Consider the following 12,488-nt stretch of genomic DNA (forward strand, 5'->3'; position numbering starts at 1 on the left):
GTGAATCTTCGTTATATCAGTATACGGCATATTTTGTGAATTGTTAATTCTGTTGGCTAATGAATGAACGTTCAACTATCACATTTATTGAGTAGAATACTGATTTATTTATTTATTTATTTGAACACATAAATATTGGTACAAGAGAGCGCCAATATATATGCGCCACACAAAATAATGAGAATTCGAAGAGAAAAAAAGGTAAGGAGCGTAAAAAAAGAGAACAATAACGAAGAGGTTAGTGTAAGGTAGTGTGGTAGTAATGAGCGAACGGAAAGGTACAATCAGAAGAAATCTTTCAGTTAAGGAAGACACAACCACTTTTTATGAAGAAAGTAAAAGAAGGTTACAGCAGGATCGCCACTGGCTTCTATTCTGAGCCATATCTGATAACGTTTCAAGCCACTGTGTAGCACCATCTCTCGGACCCCAACCAGGGAGCCGTGAAGGACCAACAGAAGCCAGTCTTTTGCAGCTTTCTTTCATATCACGACACCATGTCATGCACTGACCACCTCTCCGCTTCTTCCAACCAGTCCCAGAGTCGGCAAATAATGCACGACGTGGAATTCTCCGGGACGACATTCGGAGAACATGTCCAAGCCACCGAAGTCGGTGTTTCAAGATGGTGACATCGATTGCATTATCAATTCTGTGCCCGAACACACGATGCCGAACCTCTGCATTACTGACATGGTGTTGCCACTGGATGTCAGCAATCCTTCGGAGACAGCGATGATCGAACACAGAGAGTCGTCTAACGTCCTCAACTCGGAGAGGCCAGGTTTCACAAGCATAGAGCAGAACTGCTCTCACCGACGCGTTGTAGATCCGACCTTTTACAGCCAGACTAACATCACGAAGGCGTCAAAGATGGCCCAGATTGGCATAAGCCACTCTGGCTTTCACTATACGTGCACTGATCTCATCACTCACGCCACCACCGGCACTTAAGCAGCTACCTAAATACACAACTTCTCAACTACTTCTATCTGCTCACCATCCAGAGTGAGAACAGGATTAGAATCCTGCCAGTCTTGTAGAAGTAGTTTGCACTTCGAAGGTGCAAAGCACATACCATACCTACGGACACTGATTGCCAACTGATTAAGTGCGAACTGCATGCCTTGGGCATTATCGCACAGTAAGACAATATCGTCCGCATACTCAAGGTCGAGAAGTCTTTCTCCAGGTAACAGATCCACATCACCACTACTTACATTCATCAGAGCTGTTTCCAGAATGTCATCGATGGCAAAGTTGAAGAGGAATGGTGAGATTGGGCAACCCTGCCTAACCCCACTACTCGAATGGAACAATGGAGAGAGGTGGTTGTATGCCCTCACTCTGCCTGAGGTGTTTGTATATAGGGCTTTTAGGATGTTAATAAACTTCTCAGGCACACCCTTCTTCAATAGACAATCCCAGAGAACAGTCCTGTTCAACGAATCGAAGGCAGCCCTGATGTCAAGAAACATTACGATTGTTGGCCTTTGGTAAGTATGGCGATGTTCTAACATTTGGCGGAGGGTGAAGATATGATCAATACATCCTCGACCAGAACGAAACCCAGCCTGCTCCTCGCGAGTCAATCTTTCTCGGGTTTGGAACAACCTACGAAGTATGACGGAAGCCAATAGCTTGGACGCAATCGGAAGTAGACTTATCCCTCGATAGTTGTTACAGGAACGACGTGAACCCTTTTTAAAGATAGGGACAACTATCGACTCATTCCATGACGTTGGTACACTCTCTAGTTCCCAAACCTTTGTAAACAACGTCGTCAGTTCCTTAGTCAGAAAGTCACCTCCAACTTTAAAAAGGGTCGGAGGTAAGTCATCTGGGCCAGGTGATTTGTAACGCTTCAAGAGTTGGAGTTCCTTGTGGACTTCCGCCTCATTTGGTGGATCAGTCGTCACCTACCATGGGGGGCAGGACAGTCTGATCGGTGTTGCCGAAGCAGCAGGCCAGTTGAACTGTCCTTCGAAAAATTCTGCCCATCGTCCAAGACGTCGATGGATGTTAGTGATTGGCATCCCATCATCCTCGCAGATTGTTTCGCTCACACCAGACTTCTTGCTGCCAGTGGTTCGGATGGATTGGAAGAGCTTCCGGTAGTTACCAGATGCTGCTGCTGCTTCCAGCTCATTAGCACGCTTCGACCACTAGGCTTCTCGGTCCTAACGCAAGCTTTGCCCAATTTCCTTACGTAACATCCTTCGTTTATGGTCAAACTCACGGTCACCCGGAGTAGACCGACGGGCTTCAATGAGTTGTAAGGAACCTGGAGAAACCCAGTGCTTAAAAGCGGGACGTTTCGCAAACCCACAACTGACTGTTCCCGCCATTTTCATGACGTCATGCAATTGCAACCACTGCTCATCTATACTTTTCGGTGGAGTGGTAGCTAGCCTAGAGGCTAGCTCGGTTCGATACTTACTTGCAACAGAAGTTGCAACCAGCTTGCTAACATCAATCCGTTGATGGCGGTCACTTCGTTGGCCACTGAAAAGTAAGGCAAGATTGGCGCAGACCAAGGCATGGTCAGAGTCCAGATAGGTACTCCAAAAGGAGTGTCAGTCTTGTACACAACCACGCCAGCGGTAGCTGATCGCGATGTGATCAATCTGAGTCCAGGCCTGGGATGCAGAGGGAGGATGCCAGGTGGAACATCGGCGATGACTGTGCCGAAAGTTAGTACTAGCCAGAAACAGGTTGTGGTCTGTGCACAGTTGCAGTAGACGGTCCCCTTTATCTGTCCTGCGACCAACAAGTCCCCATCGGCCACCTCAACGACTCTCTTCTGTGACTAGACGCCCGACCTGAGCATTCAAGTCTCCGGCTAGTACTACAATATCTGTCGAACGCACTTTCTGAAGAAGAACAGATAACTGGTGGTAAAACTCATCCTTGATTGCATCCGGGCTGCAATCTGTCGGAGCATAGGCGGAGATGACGAAAAGACATCGTTTCTCACGCTGATTTCTTCTCACTTTGATGGAACTTTCTAATCTAACAGCACATAACCGACTGTTAATGGGGATCCAATCGATTAGTGCTGCCTCAGCTCTAGCGCTTAGTGCGACACCAACGCCAGCAAGACCAGACGAAGATGCCACAGGGTCCCCGGATAAGCGCACGTAAAACAAGCTTTTCGAAACGACAGATGAAGAGCGAATTTGTAGTACTTCACCAGAGTCTTGAATACGGGTCTCGGATAGACAGCAGACATCGATATTAAGACTTTCCAAAGACATAGCCAGTCCTATCTGTTGTCCAACCTGCATAAGTGTGCGAACGTTGAAGGCAGCCAGTTTGAATGGTGCACGTGGTTTCAGAAAAACTGCTTCAGTACTCATATTCAGTGGAAACATACAATTTTCAACCGGACAGTGACTCGAGAACGTCTAGATACAGTCGGATTTCCACCAAAGACGAGCCGCTGTATAAGTATGAAAGAGGGTGAATAATGTGGTTAATAATAATAATAATAATAATAGTTATAATAATAATCATTTGATTGTTAGTTGTAGCAAGTAAGGTAGTTTCCATAGTTATAGGCAGTTCATCATATTTGTGTGTGGGCTGTGATACTGCCCGGGTGCCCAGACCGAAGCAGGTGGTTTTCTTAGGGGGCTACACCCCGAGCCTTTGACCCAAAGGTCTAACCCACAAGGTAGTGGAGCATCGTGAGGAGATGTAGTCCCATGGTAGCCGGTGACCAACGATTGGTTCATACGCCATTTGTTCCCTCAGGATACTGGAGCCCATGTGCACCATTGGTTTGTGATCCGGTTAAAGCGCCGGACATTCGCTTTTCGTCCTCTCAATTTCGTAAACAACAGTAATGCCACGAGAATGCGGTGAGTAGGACTTTCCTGGCAGAGGCTGTATACGCGTGGCCATGTGAGAACATTTTGAGAGTATTTCGAGAGAGAGAGCAGACTCTCCCCACTCTCGGCCGTACCGGGGCATTCGGGAGCAGAATACTGATCGATCAATATTATGCAATTATCCAAGAAGTAATCGACTGATCGCAGCTAACTAGACCGCATTATTAACTCGAGTCCATGGGTGGTTTGAAGAAAACAACCTGTCTGATAAAAATTCAATCATTAAACTCATATTTCAACAATGAACTAAATAATTAAGATTTGAATTCACCGAATTTTCAAGCTTAATTTCATAATAATAATAATATTATTAATAATAATAATAATAATGACAATAATAATAATAATAATTTTTCTTTATCATGAAATGCGAAATTGTGTCTAGTGAACTTGGATATTATATTAGGAGTTGAATATGGAGATATTTAGGAACGTATATTCCCGACCACTGGTGCTACTTTAACGTGGTGGTTCGGCTTGCTTATCAGGTTGGACCAACCGAGCTCTACTAGCTGAAATCATCATTCCTCTAGATGCTATCATGCTTGACAGGTGGGTTGAAGTACGGTAAGACTAAAAGCAGCAAACACAAGGTTCGAAGGCAAAGTCGTACTGCTGACTATACAGAGGTGTGGCGGCAGTAAGGTGCTTCTCTCACACTACCAGTATAACAGCGAGGCCGCTTTCTCACAAGGAGTGGTGGGGTTGGAAACGGTTGGCGCTAAAGATGAACACCTCACATTTTCCCACGGATATCCGTCTTCGGAACGGTAAGTTCTCAACAAGTACTAGACTAAAACAAACGTCATCCACAAAATGTTTGTGAGTGACCGTCCTCAAGCATTTGTCCGTTGGACACCGCAGTCACGCTCTCAGGTCACTAAGACCACCCCCACCAATTTCCTCTTCTGGTACCTCTTGAAGAACCTTTCCACGATGTGGGCAACTGGGGAGTGACAAACGCATTCATACCTCTGACAACACTCATGATCCCTGTATTCATAATCAGTCTTCCTATTCAATTTCTATCATTCGACCCACATCGACTTTCAACTCTAAATATCCTCTTTTGACTTCCTCCTCACACGTCACACGTCATCGCATTTTCATCTTTTCTTCCTACGCTTCCACTGACTGCAGCCCAGATGAAGTTAAAGATGAATTTTACAGATGGCTTTGTGAACTTCAAAAGCTGAACGCTCAGGTATGGTACTCATATCAGGCGACTTCAATGCTCAAGGAGGTAGCTTAAACTAAACAGAAAGACATTTGTGTGGGTATTTTATTATTCCTGTTCAGCGAACATTTAATGGTGACCGTCTGCTGCAACTGTGCTCAGACAATCATTTATTTTTAGCAAGCATTAACTTCAAGTATAAGGAGAGACATTGTCTAATATGGTGGTCGCCTGCACCAAACCGACGATGGACTCAAATAGACCAAATTTTCATCAGTCAACGTTGGAGAGGATCGATAGAAGACTGTCGCTCATTCTGAAGTACATGTTTGGACTCTGATCATGCTCTAATACGAGCACGCATTCGCTTGAGCCTCACTGGACGCAGAAAAACCACACTAAAAAGACCCATTGGAGTTGAACTAATTGACGAGAAAACCAAAAATAGATTCCAGGAAAAACTGATCTCACATTAGGGCAGTTTTGAAAACGACGCTGACCCAGATGTTGCTTGGAAAGATATACAGACAGCTTTGGAAACAGCGGTGACATCTATTGGTGATTTGAATCAAAGGGTCACGAAAACCAGTGGATTTCTTCTATGTCTATTGCAGTGATAGATTTTCATAAACGCATCCTATCAGACTCTGAACACAAGGAAGAGTGAGAACAAATCAGATCTGGGCTAACCAAAAGTCTATGGAACGACCGTGAGTAGTGGTGGGTAACGAAAACAAAAGACATGGAAAAGTCAGCGGCTAAATGTAACAACAGATAGCTTTTTGGACCAGTAGAAGAAACTGGAATTAAGAAGTCAAGTGTAGATGAGATGATCTCGGAAAAAGACGACACTCTTATCTGCTCTCGGCTTAAACGTTTAAAACGATGGGTGGAACACTTTGAGGAGAAGTTTAGCTGGCCTTCAGCTATTCCACAACTACTCACCATTCCCAAACAGCCCCAATGGAACACTGAAGTAGGTTCCCCAACTCTAGTTGAAGTTCGAAATTCTATAGCTAATCTGAAACGAGGAAGAACAGATAGTCCAGATGTCTTTAAGTATGGTGGTTCGGTTTTAGCCATTAGGCCGACCAAAAGTTTAGCTAAAATCTGGGAGATGGACGTAACCCCATGTGACTGGTCTCAACCACTGATTGTCCCACTATATAAGAAGGTGTCAGAATCATCCTGAGACAGCCATAGAGAGATTGGTTTGACTAATATATTTTCTAAAGTACTAGTCTCGGACGCTTAACCATGACTCATGAGCTGCATCGACCACATATTCACCATTCGTTAGATTTTAGAACACAGGCATGATTATCGGCGTCCGACAATGGTGGTCTTTCTTGACTTAAAAGCAGCATTTGACTCTGTAGACCGAGATTTTCTGTTGTAGTGAAGGAAAATACAGTTTGGGGAAAATTGATCGTACATAGAACACAATTACAGTTACTTGGTAAAACAGAAAAACCATACTCTAATACTTCATTTGTAAAATGTTCATTAATTGTCTTAGACTTCATTGTCCCTGCATTTCCATACCAAATGCTTTCTGTTCCCGTTTTCTCTTTTCGATCTTCTGCTACCAGACATTATATTCCAGACTCGCGATTTATACTACTTATGTCGATATAAGTAGCACACACCACACTATGTCAGTGTCTGTCATTGAACGGCGTACTTCAGAAGTACATAAACCTTGTGAATGCTCTTCACTCGAACACTACTAGTCGAGTGAGGGCTTATGGATAAATGTCATTTGTGATGGTGGAGAAGATTTGTAGCTCAGGTGGATGGTTTTGGTGGAGTTTTGTTCTCTGAGCTGGATGGTTTGGTCGTGGAGCTTTCTTCGTTCTTCTGAACGACATCATCAGCACAAACTTCAGATAGAAGTGAAGTGTTCGAATTTCTCCATATGCGTTTCACAGCTTGTTTTGTACACCTCGATGTTGATTGGTTCCGATTGACCTTAAATTTGTCATTGTTTACTCCTTTGTTTTGGTTGTGTCTCCCATTGGTTTGATTTTTGTTCCTATATTTGTGCATAACTTTCCTGATTGGTGATAAATTGGGTTGATTTCAATACGCTTATTGATTGCTGATTGACCTGAGTGCCAGGCTTCTAGAAATTCCCTGGTGTTTTTGGAATTTCCTCTGTCCAAGAATTCCACATTTTTCCATTCGAATTAGTGTCCGCAGTTGTTCACGTGTATTGATGTAAGTGAAGAGATATCACGGCGTTTGACTGCTAATTGATGTTCGCGTAAGCGAAGGTGAAGGGGGCGTCCGCTTTTTCCGATGTAGTGTTTTTCGCAGTTGGCACAATTTATTTTGTAGATGATGTTTGATTTGTCTTCCTTTGTTATTTCATCCTTTGGTTTGCATAGGATTGATTGTAGTGATTTCGTCGGTTTGTGTGCCACACCTATCCCGAAGGTTTTCAGCAGTCTCGTTGCGGTTTCTGAAATGTCTTTTATGTATGATAGGGTGATCCTTTTGTTGATTTCTGTGCTTGACCTTAGGTCCTGATGCTGCGTTTGGTTGGTATTTTTGATGAAGTTGGTTGGGTAGCCATTCTTTTGAAATACGTCCTTCAGGTATTTCTCTTCATTTTTCGTGCTGCCAGTGTGCTGCAGTGTGTCCTCGCCCTTTTGAACAAAATGTGTATGCAGTTGATTTTGTGAGCTCTTGGGTTGTTGCTATTGTAGTTGAGGATTTGATCTGTATGTGTCGGTTTCCTATATAATTGAATTTCCAGTTTTCCTCAGTCGGTTCTAGTGATTAATATATCCAAGAATGATAGTTTGTTGTATGACTCTTGTTCCATTGTGAACTTGATGCCATCGAAGACTTTGTTGATCAGCTTGTAAGTGTTTTTCAACCCATTCTTTTTGATGATGACGAATGTGTCGTCTACATAGCGAATCCAAATTTTTGGCTTGATCACTGGTAATATCGCGGCTTCTAGTCTTTGCATCACTGCATCTGCGATCAGTCCTGATATTGGTAATCCCATTGGTGTCCCTTCCGTTTTTCGGACAAACATTTTCTCGATTTTCGTTTAACTTCATCATAGACCTACTCATGGAAATAACGTTCTCGTTGACTGAATTCTCGGACATTGGTCTCCTTCCAGGAAGTCCACTTATCGACTTAGAATACGCAGATGATATAGTCCTGTTTGGTGAAGACGCTGATAAAATGCAGAGTATTTTGGTAGCGCTAATCAACAATGCCAGGATGTTTTGGGATGCATTTCTTCTCGTTAAAATGCGAATTGTTGCTTCAGGACTGGCCTGCGTAAACACCTGAACTAAGGATAGGGAGTGAAGTAGTCGAACGCGGCAACAACTTCACTTATCTCTGAAGTCTGACCAGCCCTGATAGGTTGGTGTCTAAAGAAATCTATGCACGGATTCAGAAAGCCCGTTTGGCTTTTGTCAACTTACGTCACCTATGGCAAAGGCAAGATATCCATCTATCAATTAAAGGAAGAGTATACTGCAAAGTATTTCGTCCTGTTTTACTTTACGGCTTCGTAACGTGATTATTAAGGGCCGGGTACGCTCGTAAGTTACTAGTTTGATCACAGATGTCTTAGAAATATTGCCAGCATTTGTTGGGACCACCGGGTAAGTAATAGTGAGGTTAGACGTAGGGTATTAGGGAATGATGGTAAATCAGTTGATGAGGTTGTAAACCACGTGTAATGTATGCCTGAACACCGATTACCATAACGCGCAATGCTGACTAGTGTTGGGGATGGCTGGAAGAAAGTTAGGGGTGGCCAAACCAAAACGTGGCATCAATTCTTGAAGTCACTAACTTCTAGTCTGAGCCATGTTGGTAGATGCAGATTACTTGGTTGGGGCGCGCGTGACTATCGTAACCAATTGTTGGAGAATCTTGGTGACATGGCTCAGAATCGATCATAGTGGTGTAGGAGTGTACACTCTCTGTCTTCCCTTAAACTAAGAGATTAAAATCGCTTCACATCTTTCTTTCTACGAACTAATTCTTTCTTCCTGTATCATATCCTTATACACCATCTTTCTTTTATATATTACTACCATTGAAATAACCACTTTTATAAATTTGATGTTGATCTTGTTGTGCTAAGGAGGTGTGGCAACTTGAACCTATGCATATATGTCCCTAGTGTTGCGTTGTAGCTGACTGACTGGAACGTATATTTTAAACATTCAGTTACTCAAACAATCATTGATATGGCAGATTCGAAACGAAGTGCAAATGGCAAGCGTGCAGACTCCATTCGATAAAACGTGACTCACTATTCATATTCAGACACAAAAATAAGCTTAAGACGTGATAACTAAAATGATGGTTAAACACATTTAAATTCACATAAAAGTAGTCAAGGTTATTAGTGAGTAACTGACTGGGTTATAATACATGTGATTAATGAATCAAAGAAAGTAAATTAATCAGTCTGTACAAAAGGCAGAATAATTGATGTAGGCATGACTTAGTACGAGATGCTACAATCTATGTTGTCCAAAGTTTATTACCACTTCAACTCAAATACATCTCAACTGAGTGCACGTAATATGGAGTCAGTGAGAATAGAAGCCATCATGTAATTTGATTGGTTGTCTATGAGTAGGCCTATAGGTTGGATAAAAAATGGCACTGAGTTGTAAATCTCAGAGATAAGTCAATTGTAAATCATGACATTAAGTTTTTAACTAGTTAATTACAAATGTTTGTTACTAGTCAGTTCAATAAAATACTGTGCAGAATTTCTAACTGAAGTAATAACAATTATTAGTGACTTTCTCTAGATTTTTGAACAATGTCATTATTTTCACATTGCGTAGAGTTAAATTAATGCAATTCTCGTCACTATACATCAACTTCATTGATTATGAAAAGGCATTCGACAGTGTAGATAGGAGAACGTTATGGAAACTTATTAGACACTACGGAGTTCCTGAGAAGATTGTCAATATTATCCGGAACTCATACGACGGACTACAGTGCAAGGTCGTGCATGGAGGACGGCTGACAGATGCATTCCAAGTAAGGACCGGAGTCAGACAAGGCTGTCTGCTCTCTCCCTTCCTCTTTCTTCTGGTGGTTGACTTGATTATGAAGACCTCGACATCTGAAGGAAAACACGGAATACAATGGAGAGCTCAGAATCAATTAGACGATTTGGACTTCGCAGATGACCTGGCCATCTTATCACATACACATGAACAAATGCAGATAAAGACAACCAGTGTTGCAGCAGTCTCTGTATCAGTAGGCCTCAGCATACACAAAGGGAAAACCAAGGTCCTCAAATACAACACGGAGAACAGCAATCTAATCACTCTTGATGGCGAGACTCTGGAAGATGTAGAGTCCTTCTTATACTTAGGAAGCATCATCGATGAACAAGGAGGTTCAGATGCAGACGTAAAGGCGAGGATTGGAAAAGCAAGGGTCGCATTCCTACAATTGAAGAACATATGGAACTCAAAACAACTTTCAACCAATATCAAAGTGAGAATCTTCAATACGAATGTCAAGGCAGTTCTACTGTATGGAGCTGAAACTTGGAGGACTACAACAACCACAATCAAGAAAGTACAAGTATTTATAAATAGCTGTCTACGCAAGATACTCAACATCCATTGGCCGGATACCATCAGCAATACCCTTCTGTAGGAGAGAACAAACCAACTTCCAGCTGAAGAAGAAATTAGGAAAAGACGATGGAAATGGATAGGACATACATTATGCAAATCGTCAAACTGCATCACGAGGCAAGCCCTAACTTGGAATCGTGAAGGGAAGCGGAAAAGAGGAAGGTCAGAGAACACATTACGTCGGATAATAGAAGCAGATATGAAAAAGATGAATAACAACTAGAAGGAGCTAGAAAGGATTGCCTAGGACATGGTTGGATGGAGAATGTTGGTGAGCGGCCTATGCTCCTTCACGAGGAGTAACAGGCGTAAGTAAGTAAGTAATTAAGTAGTGCAATTCATTTTGCTTACATACTTTTCTTTAAGTATTGCGTGCACTGATGAGTGATCCATTGATCTGCATAAGTTTTGCAAATAAAATATTTCGACTTAATAAAGACATCGAAAAGTAAGAGTCCGACAGACTATAATTTATGGACAAACCAATCATATTTAAGATAATAGGTCTTAAATTTTGTCATGAAATTTTTTTACTCATTTGGTTAAATATCATTTTGGTATTCACAATGAAAACTCCAAAATCTAATTCCTAACGCTAACGTCCAACTGTAAATCTTTATCCTAATTTGTTACACTAAATTATAACTCTTATTTAACCCTAGTAAGTAAGTAAACATTCCAAAGTGATTTTAGTGTTGCTCAAAGATCATCCATAAATTCTTATCTCATCAAACAATCTTTTTCTGATACAATGTTTCTTGAATTTACAGTTTCTAGTAAATTGTAAGGACAGATTAAAATAGTTCATTTGTCATTTAGTAATCTGCATCACTTATGATATAGTAATTTCATGTGATTACATAACAAAGAGAGAGTATACTTCGCATTAATGATCTCATTCAGTTATAATAAAAGATTTTCATGATCAAAGCATGGAATGTTTAATTCCGTTTTATTTCCAATTCCATATTTGAATTTTTTTAAAATCTTTTATTTTCGTTGTATACAGCGCTGAAATATGACAACTGAAACTGTTACATCCTAGCAAAGATTAAATTATGAGTAACTTCTGAGACTTTTTAATGGACTAATATTATATATATATATACATTCTTATGGTATAACTATTCAGTTATTAAATTATGTATATCTATATTCCCCTTATTATAAGGTTCGTTTTGACCTATAATTTATTATTGTACGATTTACTGTTCATAAGTTATACTCAGTTTATTAATTACTGTCTCCCACGTTCACAGCCACTTTTTGGCTTATTTCTGTATGAATATTATTTCCTATTTTTTGATGCGTTGCGGTCTGTTTGCTTGATATATAAACACAGTATGTTTGAAATATATGATTTGCATAGTGGGAGCTGTTATTGTTGTTCTGGACTCAAGTGGACGGACTAAGCGGACATAGGACCAATAAGAAGGCTAGGCTGCTCATACCGGTCGAACGTCATTGGTTTTGGTACAGTGCAAAGATAGTATAAGTCATATTTTAATTGGCGAATAGATTACGTGATAACCAGTGGGCCATAAAGTCACAACAGAAACTGCGTTATTAATCCATTGGTACAAGAGAGATTCTACACATTATGGTAAAATGTAGATTAAATCAACCATTCATTGTGATGATAATGAAGATCAATAAGTGTTTTTTATAAGCATATCTTAAATGTAAACAAGATTATTTACTATATGAAACTAATTGCCTATTTAGTTTCGTATCATACAATTCATCACCATAAATAAAAAT

This window comes from Schistosoma haematobium, chromosome ZW, assembly GCF_000699445.3.
Source record: "Schistosoma haematobium chromosome ZW, whole genome shotgun sequence".
Classification (NCBI taxonomy): domain Eukaryota; kingdom Metazoa; phylum Platyhelminthes; class Trematoda; order Strigeidida; family Schistosomatidae; genus Schistosoma; species Schistosoma haematobium.